The sequence below is a fragment of the Coffea arabica genome, chromosome 11c (assembly GCF_036785885.1).
Source record: "Coffea arabica cultivar ET-39 chromosome 11c, Coffea Arabica ET-39 HiFi, whole genome shotgun sequence".
Lineage (NCBI taxonomy): Eukaryota > Viridiplantae > Streptophyta > Magnoliopsida > Gentianales > Rubiaceae > Coffea > Coffea arabica.
The window spans coordinates 8,083,783-8,100,306 of NC_092330.1; the positions used below are offsets into that span (position 1 = coordinate 8,083,783).

The 16,524-nt window shown below is 33.2% G+C and overlaps 1 pseudogene; it reads left to right on the forward strand.

The window, feature by feature from the left end:
* Positions 1-1,800: 1,800 nt before the first annotated feature.
* On the forward strand, positions 1,801-7,844 carry LOC113715736 (phosphoserine phosphatase, chloroplastic-like; annotated as a pseudogene).
* Positions 7,845-16,524: the final 8,680 nt, after the last annotated feature.

Here is a 16,524-nt window from a genome sequence, read left to right on the forward strand (position 1 = left end):
AAAAAAATTTTTGCTCAAAATACTACAAGAAAAAGGAAATCAAATAACTGTAAATTTTTATTATGTTCATAATAAACCAATATATTTTTTAACAATAAAATTGTATATTTCGTCTGTAGAATTCACATGTTAGAATCGGATTCGGATTCGGAATCATTCATCCTGAATTTGGAATGGAATCAATCATTACAATACATTTGTTTGGTTCAGTGCTAGGAATGTATATTATTACTATAGTTGATGTTTGGTTCATTAGCTCTTTGTAAATGGGATATAAGAAATTTTCACTAATTAGATATATTAGTATAAATGTATTAGTAAATTTAGTTTAACTAATTAATAATTTCTATTAGTAAACATGTATAATTATCAGTATAATTAATAATATCAATTATATTATAGAGATTAATATATATTATATAATACATATAACTAATAATAATATTATTATAAGTTTGTAACTAATTAAATTAAATATTATACATATAATTAAATATAAAGTACAAATGTTATAATATAAATATATAATTATAATTATTTAATATATACAAATATTAATTATACAAATATTTTATATAAATATAATATATATTACATATTAAATATACTTATTATTATATATTATTATATTTAAAATAATAATAATAATTATTATAATTATATAATTTATTAATATTATATGCATGTATATATTATAATTCTATGCACAAACAATATACATTTATAAATATATTATTATTATATTTATAATATATTTATAAATATATTATTAATATATATTATATAAATATAATTAAATTATATAATAATTTATTTATAATATATATTATATAAATATTATTATATTTAACTAAATAATTATAATATATAATTATATAATATAATAATATCATTATTATAAGTTTGTAACAAATTAAATTAAATATTATATATATAATTCATTATAATTATACAAATGTTATAATATAAATATATAATTACAATTATATAATATATAAATATTAATTATACTAATATTATATATATAGTGTATATTACATATTAAATATAGTTATTATTATATTTAAAATAATAAATATAAATATAATTATATAATTTATTAATATTAAATGCATGTATATATTAATATTATATGCACATATAATATACATTTATAAAAATACATATATATTATAAATATATTATTATATAATATTAATAAATTTATAATATAATTATATTTAACTAAATAATTATAATATATTTATATAATATACTAATATTATAATAAAATATTATTATAATAATATATAATATATACGTATATATTATAATATAAATATAAATATATAATATATATATATAATTCATTATAATTATACAAATGTTATAATATAAATATATAATATATAAATATTAATTTTATTAATATTTTATATAAATATAATGTATATTACATATTAAATATAGTTATTATTATATTTAAAATAATAAATATAATTATAATTATATAATTTATTAATATTATATACATGTATATATTATAATTATATGCACATATAATATACATTTATAAATGTACATATATATTATAAATATATTATTATATAATATTAATAAATTTATAATATAATTATATTTAACTAAATAATTATAATATATATTTATATAATATACTAATATTATAATTATAATATATTATATATATGTATATATTATAATATAAATATAAATATATAATATATATAATACATATAATATACATAAATATTAATTATACTAAATATTATGTAATTATAAGATTTGGGAATCACACTTAGATTTTGACGAAATCCACCAACTTACTAAGGAACGGTGAAATACTAAATTTTTAGACATTATGTCAAAATTTCAATTTCGATATCAGTGAATCAAACATGAATTATGAGGTTTATTTCAATTTCCCATTCCGAAACCTTTTACCAAATGGCACCTTAGTTCTAGGATTCCAACCAAGCTCCATCAAACGAAAGAACAGAAGAGAAAAACTAGAAAAAATATAACTGGAGAAAAAGAACAGAAAAATACCTAAAAGAAAACCAAGGGACAGAGGTGGAGCTGGAGCTGCCGTCACTTGCCGAAATCAACCACCATCACCGCCGTCAAAACTTCAAAAAGCACCGTAAAACTTTGTTCCTTCCTTTCCTACGTTTGATTTCTGCTAATGAATACGTGGAACTATGAGAATTACGTGACTTGTTTGTTTCTCTTCCTGTTTTGATTAAGATTTTACTGTCTTCATGAGGTTTCTGTGTTGATTTTGATTGTGATTTCTGTCACTGTATGATGGATTTGGTTGGGTTGGTGCAAATTTTGGGTTGGCTATAATGGAATTTAATTATGTGTGTTAAACATTTGTTAATGCAACTAACCTGTTTGAAGAAGTGCCCAAACGAAAACCTGGAACCAAAGGAATGAATCTCATGAATTTCTGTATGCGTGTGAGAGGAACTCCGGCCAGTCCAAAGCTGGCCAGAGCCCGTGAGTTGCGAAGTGGAGGGGGGGAGAAGCCAAGAAATTTTGGAGTTGATTTTTCCATTTGCTGTTTTTTGTATCTTGCAATGGTTTAGTGTGTGTTTGTGTGATGGTAACAAACTAAACTGAGTGATAATGGGAGGCTAACTAACACACTGGGAACAATGAACTACTAGAAAGTTGGATCAGACTGGAAACAACAATTTGAAGGTTAATCAACTCTATGAATTTTATTGATATTGGAATGAAGTTACAGAGTTTGGCGGGAAAAGAAAGAAGATGAATAAGAAAGCAAGAAAAGCTTGAGAGGGAAGAAATGGATTGGAAATGATCCAAATCTGTTTGATTACAATCAAATTCTCTCCCTATTACAATAGCCAAAACCTCTATATATAGCTGCTAGACTAATAACTAACTACTAAGGTCTTCAATCAGATTCGGACACGTGGCCAAGTGGTTGAGAGTTTGTTACGGGACCACTGCTCTCTCTTCACGTTGTTGCGCTGATGGTGCTGGCTTGATTCCTAGTAAAGGCGTGGTTCTCGGATCACGCCTATTGTCCTCTTTCCCTTTGACCTCGCGCCTTCTTCTCTGTAGCTTCATCCCTTTGGTTGCTTTTGTCCTAAATGCTGGTTACTTCATGACAATTTGTGCGTGTGGGGTGAAGAGAGATAACTCCAGCCAGTCCAATGCCGGCCAGAGTGACAATTTCCAGTTTTCGGTGAAGTCTCGGTGGAGAAGAAATATAGCAACAACAATATTGAAGCTCTAATTGCTTGAAGAAGATGGCATGTTTTATGGGATTGCAGCATAACTCCCTTACTTTTCCCTTGTTTTGTAATATGACCCTTAGGTTCCAGTGGTTTTTAGATTGACCTCAAAACCTTGCTTTTATTCTTTCAATTAGGTCCTAGGACTATATTAGTTTAATTAGCTTTTTCATTGGTCAAGTTAATGTTATAATTAATTTTATTTTCTTTTCTTAGAAATGATGCAACCCCTATGGAGCATAGGTGTGTTTAATATTTTTTTTAAAATTTTTCTTTCTTTTCTTTTGGTTTTCCTTTAATTACTTTTTATTGTTGGGGAATGTGATTGAGCGGGCCACAAGTGCTCTATCTCATGGCTTTTCCAATAGAGGCCATGGAATTAGTCATCTCATTTTACATTGCTTTCATGTGTTATGCTTGCTTTGATATGTTTAGATAATTTTTTATGCTAATTAATTGCATGTTGTCTTTAGAAATAGATCGACTCATTTTGGCCTTAAAATTAAAAAGAATAAAATTAAATTAGGAACCGGTATTGCCTGGTGTAGGGGGTGCTTGAGGGTAAAACCTCAACCTTTCCCCCTCACAAATATGACTCTCAAACTTATTTCTCTGATTTGAAAAGACTTGGAGTCGTTTAGCTAATATTTTAATTTACAAAAATTCTTAAATTTTGATCTTTTTATTTTTAAAAATATGGGGCACGACAAATGTTATCGGACTCTCCAACAACCTCATTTTTCTAGTCGAATTCTATGGAAAATTTCTTCGAATTTCAGGAGCACATAACATGGAGGACTAGCATGCTGCAGCATCTGATGGCAGCTAAGATTGGCTAAAACATTCGTTTCCTCATCGCCTCTACCTTCTCCCCTGGTTGGCATTCTGATTCCTTTCCCTCTGTCCCTACAAAAATGTCATCTTTTCAAGTATCTATCTGTACTGAACCATTATTACTATTGTAGTGATGGAAATATCATGGGTGCCCTTTAATTTGCTTTGGTTATTGGACCAACCAATTATAGTCATTAATTACCTTTTTTTCATGCCCTGAAAATGGGCACAGTATAACTATTCTGACCCTTTTGGTATCCTCACTCATTACTGTTTGAGCAAATCTTTAGCGTGTCGGCCTTTGTTTTCCATTTTTTCTTTTTATTTTTCCTCATCTGCTTGCTACATATATGATGCTTGTATTGGTTTGGTTTCAGATCTTGGAGTAAAAGGATAGAAATTTGACTAAATTGTCTTTGAATGCAATTTCTAATCTTGGTTCACAGAAGAACGAGTCAAGGTATTCTTTTGTTATTTTTGAATTTTGTTTGGTTGTTGAATGATTGAATGCATATCCATGATCTAAGAGTTGTCTGTGTGAGTTCATGTGGAAATGGAGTTTCCTTCATTATTGAATTCACTTCTCTAAAGCCGCGTATTGCTACATTTTGGATTTGATCCACATCCCATCTTTTTGTTTTTTAATGTGACGCTTTACTATATACTAATGCTTCTTGTGCCTAGTTGAATTTGATGCAACTTATTGATGAAATTTATGATTATCGATATGGATTTTTTGCATTGAAAATTTTATAACACGTTCTTATTTTTTGGCTACAATCAGAGAATTTTGATGGAGGGACTAATTATTGCACGATTGAACCCAATTCGCACCTATTCTACACAAGAAAGCTCTGATTTTTTCCCTACATTCTCTTTGAGGGTAAAGACAATTGGCTTTGGTAATAAATTTGAGACAATGAGATATGTCAAATCATACACTTCAATCAATGCTTCAGTTCAGCCATTGGAGGCCCCAAAAGAGGGCCAATTCAATAACACATTACCATCAAAAGGTAATTTTAAGGTCTAAGAAGATTTTTGTCTTATATGTAATGTAAAATATATGATGCACAAATTAGATTTAATAGAATGTATGACCGGAGATGAGGATGAGTGCTAATTGGTGATTTGTCTAATTGATGCATCCTTTAAATTTGTAAAAGGTCCTTGAGGTGTGCTGCAATGCTGATGCTGTGTGCTTTGACGTGGATAGTACAGTATGCCTAGATGAGGGCATTGATGAACTCTCTAAGTTTTGTGGAGCTGGAAAAGCTGTTGCAGAATGGACTGCTAGGTGGTATGCCTTTAATAGACATTGTTTAGATGTGCATAGAATTCAATTTTTGATCTGATTATGTGCTCATTACTAGGGCAATGAGTGGTTCTGTTCCTTTTGAAGATGCCTTGGCTGCAAGATTTGTCTCTGTTTAATCCTTCACTAGCCGAAGTCTTGGATTTCGTTGCAAAGAGACCTCTGAGGTAAGAAACTGTATTCAATTGTTAGTAGTTTATGCTAGAATTTTTTCAGTTCTTTTGATAGTTAATGAGTCCTATATGTATCATCTATTCTCTTTAACAATTCAATGTAGACTCCATATGGTTTGGGCATCATCATGTGGGGCGAAATGAAATATAGACATAAACCACCAGAACTCTCTGCTTGTTTTTCTGCTAAATCTTGTGCAAGTCAATTAGTTTTTACCATTTATGTAGTGCAATTTTGGCTACAACCATGTAAAGTTGCATCTTGTAGCTGTTTCAATTTGGATTCGGATTATGAGTTACCCATATCTTTGGTGTGCAAAATTTGCACTTTGATGGGATTAAGTGTTAGGATGTGCATATCAGGCATTTCAGAATGCCTGCCATCTTGAAGATGAGCTCTTGTGACTGCGCACAAAACCCTATGTCAAGTGCAATCATTAAGAATCAAGTAGTTTTATGCCACTACTCTATTTGGACAATTTTTTATCATATTTTGCTCTCTTTTGAGCATTTGCATTTGGTGTTGCTTTGTATATGTGATATGCAGTATGTATTGTTGTATAGCATGGAACTTACTTGAAACTAAACCATTTAGTGTTTTTTAAGCCATAGCTGATCTGTTTCCTCAAGGAATGAAAATGTTTGAGTTGATTGATTTACTTGGTTTGCAGAGTTTCTCCTGGGATTGATGAGTTAGTCAAGAAGATGAGGGCTAGAAACACTGATGTTTATTTGGTCTCTGGAGGATTTCGCCAAATGGTCAATGTATATGCTTATCTCTCCGAGTGGCTTGTGTTTTGATATACAGTTTTTTTTCACATCCAGATAAAAATTGAGGCTAGGGTTTCTTGGATCAATTTGTCCTTGTGTCAAAATGCCTATTAAAATACTATACTCATTGTTCATGTTGATTAAAATATTCTCTGAATTGATGGTTCAAATATTGGCCAAAAATCTTAAGGTTCAGTACCTGATTTTAATCCTGTATTGCTTCAAAGTTGATATTTTTCCTGCATCTATATTGCATGTTTTAAATAGTTCCTTGATTTGAATCCTCAAGATAATTGCATGTGTTTAATATGGAAGCATGTTGATATTTTTCCTGCATCAATATTGCATGTTTTAAATAGTTCCTTGATTTGAATCCTCAAGATAATTGCATGTGTTTAATATGGAAGCATACTAGGCATTTGCAACTGTTTCAGGATTCTTACTGCTACAGTTTAACAGCCTGTTGCATCAGCGCTTGGGATTCCTGTTGACCGTATTTTTGCCAATCAACTTCTTTTTGGAAGCTTTGGAGAGTTTTTGTTTGATACAAACGAGCCAACTTCCAAGAGTGGAGGAAACGCTACTGCAGTTCAGCAGATAAAGGAAGGTGAGTTGAAATTTGAGTAGTTGTTTGTCATGTATTGATTTTATATTGACCAAATACATAATAATGTTTTCAGGCTAATAGATATAGATCACTTGTCATGATTGGAGATGGTGCGACTGATCTTGAGGTTTAGAAAAAAAGGTAATCTTATATAGTTTGGTGACCACTTCGTGAATGCATCCAACCTAAGGGGGAAAAAATGGAGAATTTATCCCCAATGAAAGCTGTTTCTATTGCACGTCAACTCGAGTTTAACATGGTTCTAAAATCGACTTTATCTGAAGTCTCCACACATTAATAGCAGGATAAAAATATTTAGAGCTCAGGCTTAGTAAATCCATGGAGGAAATGATTTCGTTGACTAAGTTTAATTGCTTCTACGTAGATTATAATGGATACCTGAAAACCTGTTCAAGCTTTCATACATTATTAAATATCATTCTGAGTTTTGGCCAATTATGCATCTAAATTGAATGAATGAAGAGCTTTTGCTCTCGTGCTGCTCAGGATTTATGCTGCTACTACTTGTAGGCTTGCAAACCGGGGGGTGCCGACTTATTCATATGCTATGCTAGAGTTCAACTTCGAGGTGCTGTTGCAAATAAAGCTAGTTGGCTGGTGTTCAATTTTAAGGACTTGATTGATAGCTTGGAGTAGCATGCGCTCTTGATTGATATGTTTTTATTTTTTCCCTTTTGGGTAGGGGTTCTTTCTCTTTCCCTTCACTATATATATGTTCTCTGGGTACCAGAGTTCCGTGGGTTATAGCTGTCACGCTTCCAAAATCTTCTACACTAGTATACATATTCTTTGACGAATATTTTATGTATGTGAACATGTCAATCATAATCCATTTGTATTGTAGCTGTCTTCTTCCAAAATCTTTTATATTAGTATACATATTCTTTGACAAATATTTTATGTATGTGGACGTGTCAATCTTAACTGATTTGTATTAATACATCCAAATCTCCATTTAATTAGTGGACTAAAGTATGCAGCGCTTTTGAATGGTTTAAATGGGAGGTTTTTGACAATTTTACTGTCCTCCCCTGAGATTTTAAAATTTTCACTTATCTTCTCTGTTAGGCATTTGGGACCTAATGCTTACATCACTAATGGCTAAATAACTCTATTATCCTTATAATTTAGGATAACTACACATATATGTGAAGGAAAAGAGTTAAACGTTTGCTAACTACATTAACCATAATTTGGATTATAAAAAGTTAATTAATTTGTCATCTGAAAATAGAGCCAATTTATATACTTGACAAATAAAAGAAATTAGATGTGAAGTTGATAAATTAAAAGATTTAGACATGAGAAACAATTAAGCCGTTTACAAACTAAATTAACCATCATTTGAAATGTAAAAAAAAAAAAAAAAAAAAAAATCTAATTGGGGATCCAATATTAGGCATCCTTTTTCCTATATTATGTACTTGATAAATAAAAGGAATCAAATATAAGGAGATTTCACTTAGGGTAATTTTTCTTATTATTGTGGTGATAGCAAGAATCTTAAGGTATGGAAAAAAATTGTTTTGTTAAATTTTGAAAGTTGTTATTTTTTCGTTATGGATGATGGAAATTTTTTATTGACCATGTGTAGTAATGGCCCCATAAGTAAATTAACAAATTAGATGAAGTATTTAATCTAACTAGTATAATAGTTGAAGGGCACTTTTGACATAAATAAATCTTTTCACACCTAAAAATATTTTTTTTTGTTGCTTTTTTTGAATTGGGATAAATTGTTATAAAAAAAAATTAGTTCAAGGGAAGCAAGTGATATTTTTAGAACCTCAAGGGAGGATGGTGAAACTATTAGACACCTCAGGAGAGGTCTGTAAAATTATTCCTTCAATTAATTGGTAAGTAATGGGTCAACTTGGTTCACCAATTTATACCCATTTAAAAATGGTTACACATTCAAATTCAATTTTTGGTGGGTATTAAGGAAATAAATTTGAATTTCTTACCAATCTAATCACATTAAAATATCGTTATTTCTTATGAAACGCTATGCCAAAAAAAGTAAAATTTCAAAAGGTATAAATGGGCAAGTAGTTATAACCATACCCATTTATTAAATAGTTATAAATGAATTGATCTATTTTGTACTATTTATTAAATAGGCAAAACTAGGTTCATCGAATTATACCTATTACCCAAATATGAACACCCTTAAACTTATTCGAAGGACTTTTATAACTGTTGCAAATCCCAATACGCGTATGGGAGAGCATTTCCATGGACTTTATCATGGGGCTACCGAAATCGGAAGCATGCACAAGCATGCTTGTGGTCATGGACCATTTATTCAAATATGCAATATTCATCTCCCGCCCCAAAGGAATGCACAGTTGAGTTGACAGTAAAACTCTTCATGGGGCACGTTGTCAAATATTGAGGTTTGCCAACATCTATAGTGAGTGACCGTGACTCACACTTCATAGGTAGTTCTAGACGGAATTCTTCCATTTGCTAAGATCGGAATTCAATATGTCAACAATAATGTATCCACAAACGAATGGATAGACGGAACGAGCTTATAATGTGCTGGAAGTGTACCTTTGATACTACTTGGCTATAAATAAAGCCAACTGGGCAAGTTGTTAGATGTTGCCCAATTCTGCTTCAACCTATAATGGAATGACTACACTGACAAAAGTTCGTTTGAAATCGTGCTAGGTTTCTAACCGACAACCCCGAAAGACATCATTAGTGGTTACAAGGGTCCAATCCCTCTCGCATTTAGGTTTGCCCAAAATTGGCAAGGGCAAGCAGAAATGACTAAGTTGTACTTGGAGATGGCCCAACAACAGATGAAGAAGTGGGCTGATTGTAAATGTACATTCAATGAATTCAAGAAGGGAGACGAAGTGTTGGTGAAACTCTACCAACATAGACGCATTCATGGGGTGCACAAGGGTCTCATGAGACAATACAAAGGGCCGTTTACCATGTTAAAGAATATTGGGAACGTTGCCTACAGAGTAGAGTTGTCCGAGATTCTATCCCAACTCTATTCATTATCAAACCATTTCACAAGGACCTGCACAATCCGTTAAGGGGCGTGTCAATAAAGGTACCCGCAGGTGTTAGGGACAAGTACAACAAGGTCATAGAGGAGATCCTAGCGGATCATCCTATCTGACACAAGAATTGTGCCCCAATAAAAGAGTACTTGGTATGTTGGCGTGGTCTACCTGAGTTCGAGATGAGTTGGAAATCGGCCACAAAACTATGCCAATTCGAGGAGCTAATACGAGGATATGAAGCAAGTTAACAAACATCAGGGATGATGCCTTGTGCAAGTAGGGAAGGATGATACGGTCAGCGTGAGTCCTTCCGTGACCGACTAGACATGCACTACTACCAATAGGGAAATCAGTACAAAATCATGATCATTAGTAGAAGCACAATCTACTTCAATGAACAAATAGGAAACCATGGAGGTTAAGGCCAATGCATGGAGGATTCTTGAAATGTTTTGATAATATTCGCGAGTGTTCTAAGCCATTCAAGAGTCTTGGGCAATAGCTTAGAATTTGTACAAAAGAGCCTTGCCTTATATAGAACATTTTAGAGACTAAGTGTAGAGAGCTAGTGTGCAGTAATTTCTACAGTTTTGTAAAAGATTTCTTGGCTTGCCTATAAATAGGCCAACTTCCTTCATTTGTGAATACGTCGTGTAATCATTTTGAGTGCAATACAAGAGTTTTCCTTAGCCTCTAATCTTTCTCTTCTTTGTTTATTTCTTTCATTCTACATAATCGCGCAATCGAGAGTTAAACTGAACTAACAACCACTCATAGTTTAAGTTTTGAATCTTGCTAATGCCGCATGGGCGTTGTTATGTTAATAGAGATTTTAACCAACCCGTGACACATGAATATTTCAGCTAAAAGGGATACACAAACATTTTGCCTTTGTTTTATAGTTGTTGAGGTCTCATCAATAAACATTAATCTATGTTGGCACAATTTTTAATTAAAAAGAAATAATCTTGGACCATAACTGACTTACTTTAGTTAGTTAAAGAACCTATATTTTCTCTAAAATGTCCCACTAACTATCATGTTTGAGCTTCTTGAATAATGATTAATAATTGTAAGGCCCAAAGATAACCTAAGAGGGGGGTGAATTAGGTTGATTAAAATCTTAATCAAATTTATGCACTTTTTCTTTAATAAAAATTTACCTTCTTTTCTAGTAATGATCAACCAAGTAGATTAGAAGAAAAGAGCAATGTTGATTAGAAAAACAAGTATAGATAAGCAATGAGAATTTTATTAAACAAAAAGAATAAGATAGAATATCAAACCGATTGTCTACCAAGCTTTCCTCAAACTTGAAGACCAATCACTAGGTTGAGCAACTTCACTTTGATGAAAGATGATCAACTAGATGTACAATGGAGGGAGCACTTCCTCCTTGCCCTAAACCTCACTTAGTCAAGTTAAGAAGTTTTACAATCACTCAGATAACCCTCAACAAAGCTACACTAATGAAACTTTCAACCACAAGAGAAATGCTCACAAGAAATTCACACCACTTGGAGAACAAATCTAGTTTTGGAGACTATTTTCTAGCTAAAATATCTCTTGAGATCTTGTAAACAAAGTGTGCAAAAGTCACTTCTTGGTTCAGAACAGTTCGTTTTTAAAGAGGACCAAAAATGGGTTTCATCAATGCTTCAAACGGATAGAAGGCAGATGAAGAGTCAGCTAGCCGTTGGGTCTGTCGGACGTCCGACGACCAAATCATTGTCTGAACCCATCGTCCGAAAACAGCCAAGTTGTAGTTCGGACGTCCGATGCGTTTTTATTGTCCGACAGCATCAGCGTCTGATAGTCGTCAGAGAGTTGGCAAGTTTTCTTGGAATTTTTCGGACTTCCGACGCGGTTGATGTGCGTCCGAGGCGTGCGTCCAATCCTTCCGGACGTCCGACACTTCCTTAAGAGCGTCCGACAGAGCTTCCTTCTTGATGTTCTTTATCCTTTCGGACGTCCGACATGAGTGTCTTGTTTTTGCTTCTTCTTTTGGTTGATTTTCATTTCTTGACATATTCGTACCTGATTCTTTGATAGGCAAAAAATACTTATATTTGAAGAGAGTTAGATAAACATTTCAAAGTACTTTGTGATCATCAAAACCAAGAATAACATTCTCCTCCTTTTTGATGATGACAAAACAATGGTTTGAAATGAGATTTGATGATTGCAATATAAGATCCCTCTTTCTCAATTGACAAAAACTCCCCCTTACTTAGTGGATCATAGAGCAAAAATTTTGAAAAAAACTTCCCTTCACTTGACTACCAATTCAATCCATCAAGCCAATTCAATTTCAATTAAATCATCAATCAATCCAATCCCTCAATCCAATCCAGTCTTCTCCTCCTTTTTGTCATCACAAAAGGCCAATCAATCACATATCCATACAAACATTAACCAATAACAAAAACATTCATCACATCCACACATTCATCATTCAAAATACTTAAACATCCATCCACATATCCATAACCATTACAGCCATAATCATCCATCAAAAAGTACTAAACGAACACAACATAAACATGAGCATTACATCTACATATCCATTGTTGAACACCACAAACACTAGAAACACATGAAATAGTCAAACAAAATGCAAATGACCCTATGTGATCCTAAATGGTAAACTAAGTGGATCCAGGTGTCCTTCGAGAAAGCTGATATTGGGAGAGATCCTCCTCTTCAGTTTCTTCATCATTTTCAGCAGTTTCTTCAACTGGTGTCTTGCCTTTATCTGATGTGGAAGGGTCATGAGGAGTCACGGGAATTGATGAGCTCGGGTCTGGAATTGATGAACTTGGATCAGTGGGGCGTGGCTCTTTGCCATGGGAAACTTCCTCAACCACAGGTGGGAGAAAAAGAAGGTTCTTTTTGTCTAGGTAGACTGTTTGTTGCTCAGAGGATATGGTGAGCATTAGACCATGTTCCAGAAGAAGAACATGCTGTTTGAATTCACGAAAGAGCTCAATCACTTCATTATTGGAGGAGAAAGATCCCTTAGTGGCAGACTTTGTGGGATGAATGGGAGTGAGTGCAACAGATGAACGAGTGTGTAGTGGATCATGTGCAGCCTTAGATCTAGATTCACTAGATGATGCCCCCTTATAAGCCCATAGATTATCCTTAAAAACAAGATTTTTCCTTTCAAAATATCCTTTGATAAAGGCATAAGAGGATGCTTCTTTAGGACAAACATCTAGAATTGGTACTTTGTAAAATTCAAAAATCTTTTGAAGAAATTTTCCATAAGATAATTTTCTGTGAGAATCAGTGACATAGCGAAGTAAAAACTTGCACATGACAAAACCAAAATCAATACGAATCTTTTCTCGAAAACAGTAAAAGAAATACAACTCCATTTTGTTTGCATCTGTTCTATGGCCATCAGTAGGCACAAGCAGGTTTGAAATGATTGAAAAGGCAATTAGATTCACATGGGCAAGATCATTCAGTTTAGCATCAGCAGGGGCAGAAAAACTTCTTTTAAAATAAGTCAACATCTTAGCCCCATCAAAATCATTATCAGCAGTGGGATGCTCTTCATAGGAAAAGAAATTTGTAATTTTACTTTTGCATCCACGTTCAATAGTAGTATTTAAGATGGCATTCACAGTTTCAGAATCAAATATTAAGTCTACCCCATTAACCCTGGACATAATCTCAGTTTGATCAGTGCCTTTCCTAAGATTGGCAAAGAATTGAAACAGCATTTCAGGATAATAGACATTAGGTATAGAAATGAGATGTGACCATTTCTGGAAAGCAAACAGACTCAGAATGGATTCTAAACCTATTTGGTGAAATTCAGAAGAATTTACGGTGCGTTGAGGGATGACACCTTTCTGGGATATTCAGGAGTGTTTATCTTTTGCAGCATCATCAAAGAATGTAGGGACTGTAGTTGATTTTGAAGGCGGTTGAGATGAGGTTCCCTGTCCAGACTCAGGCTGAGGGGTGGGTTGTGGTGTAAGCTGTGACATTTGACCCTTTACAGCTCCCCCTCTTGAAGCGTTTAGATGATCGTTTGACCGTAGGAACATCATCATCCTCATCCCTGAGTGGATGCTTGCGTCCGGCAGTGATCTTTCCCCCTCTTAGATTCATCATTGTGCGAAATGTGTGGAATGAATGATGCAAATGATGCACACAGTAGTATGGGAATGAATCACACAGAAATTTTGGGACAAAAAGGCCTTGAAGATGATTGGACAGAGCGGTTATGAGAAAATAGGGTTTTGAGGGAAATTTGGGAATTTGCGAAATGTTATGCAATTCGGTGAAATGATCAGGAGAAACAAATCGCAAATGATCAGGAAAAGTTTTGTTTGAGTCAATTTGGGAATGAGAGCTTCAGAATGGTACGAATTTGAGAGTGAGAAACGAGAGAGTTTTCGTCCGAGAGGAAATAGAAGAAGAGTTTGAAGCAAATTAGGAAGAAAGTTACTTTTAAAAAGTGAACCGTTGCACTGTCGGACGGCCGAACGTAGTCGTGCGTCCGACGGTTTTGTCCGAACAGATGTTTTCTGGGAAAATAACTGAAGAACATTATCGGACGTCCGTTCATCTTCTTTCGGACGTCCGAAGGCTTTGAAAAATTTTAAGATGATTTTTCGATTATCCCTAATTTTGATCTTAGATGAATGAACTGATATAATGGCAAAGTTTTTGTAAGAATATCAGCAAATTGATCTTTAGAACAAACATAATTTACACATACTTCACCTTTTGGAACAAGATCGCGAATAAAGTGGTGCTTTATATCTATATTCTTTGTCCTAGAATATTGAATTGGATTTTTGGTCAAATTGATAGCACTAGTATTATCACAGAATACAGGCATGCATTCATATGACCATCCAAAATCATTCAAGGTATGCTTCATCCATTTGTTCAGATTTCTTTTCACATAGCAATCTCCTTTCAAATGCCCTTTTTGACAACAAAAACCACACATAATGGAAGAGTCCTTAACATGTAATGGTTTGACATATCTCAATCCACTTCTTCTATATGTTGTGAAATCATGTACATTTTTATTGTGTGCTAATGTTCTTTGATGAGCAGTAAGAAAGGTAGATGACATGTTCTTTTTGAGAAAATCTTGCTTTCTTGCTTTCAAAGTCTCATCCAAGTTGTCCATTCTTTTCTTCAAATCACCATGTCTTTCCTTCAGCCTTTCACAAATACTTGTCTTTCTATCAAACTCATTTTGAACATCAAATTCGGCTCTTACAAGACATTCATTGTCAGTCTTTAGTTGTTTATTTTGTTGAAAAAGACTTGCATTTTCATGAATGAGAAAAGTAATTTTCTATTTTAGTTGCTTGTTTTTATCATAAGATTCCTTCAAGGCATTATGCAGTTTTTTAACAAAGGATTCAAGATCATAATCTTTTTCATCATCACTTTCAGATTGAGAGTGTATGGAAGTTACCTCATTATCTCCAATAGCCATGAAGGCCATTTGAGCTGATTCTTCCTCTTCTTCAACTTTCCCTTCGGAGTTGCATTCATTCCAAATAATCTGAAAATTGTTGAATCTTGGCTTTCGATCAGCTTTCCCATCTTTCATTTTCTTCATGGGGCATTCGTTTGCATAGTATCCAGGCTGTCCACATTCATAGCATTTGTTCACTTGCTTCTTGTTGAATTCTTGTTTTCCTTTATTCCTTGCATTTGATGAATAATTTTGAGATTGATTGCTAGGTCCTCCCCTTCTAAACTTTCTTTTATTCAATATTCTCTTGAAGCCTTTTGTGATGAGATTAAGATCATTATCATCACCATCCGAGTCTTCATCATCCAAGTGAGATGGATCATCTTCACCTTGAGTAGTCTTTAGAGCAATGTTTCTCTTTGCTCTAGCATCCTTTTCCTCCTGCACTTTAGATTTCAATTTCAACTCATAAGAAGTTAGTGAGTTAATGAGAGATTCAATAGGCACAGAATTTAAATCCTTAGTCTCCTCTATTGCAGTCACTTTATTTTCCCAATGCATTGAGAATTTTCCTGTTCTTCTCTCCCAAGGTGTACTCTTTGCCCAACACCTCGAGATCTTTGATCAAGTCATTAAACCTGCAATACATTTTATCAATATCCTCAAGAGGTTCAATTTTAAATGATTCATACTTTGTGACTAAGATAGCTTTTTTCTGTTCTCTCACATTGTCATCACCCTCATGGATTTCTCTTAGTTTATCCCACATTTCTTTGGCCGATTTACAGTCTTTTACTCTAATTGATTCATTTGAATCTAATGCACTATAAAGAACATTCATAGCTTTGGCATTCAATGTGTGATTAGTCCTATCTTGAGCATTCATTTCAACTCTCGTTTTTGACCGAAGCAAACCTGTATCTGCATCAAGAAAGTTAGCTTCATGCGGTCCTTCACTCACAATAAATCATAGCTCAATATCAATAGATTGCAAAAAAATAATCATCATTTCTTTCCAGCTAACATAATTGGAGCCACTAAACATGGGAGGTCTAG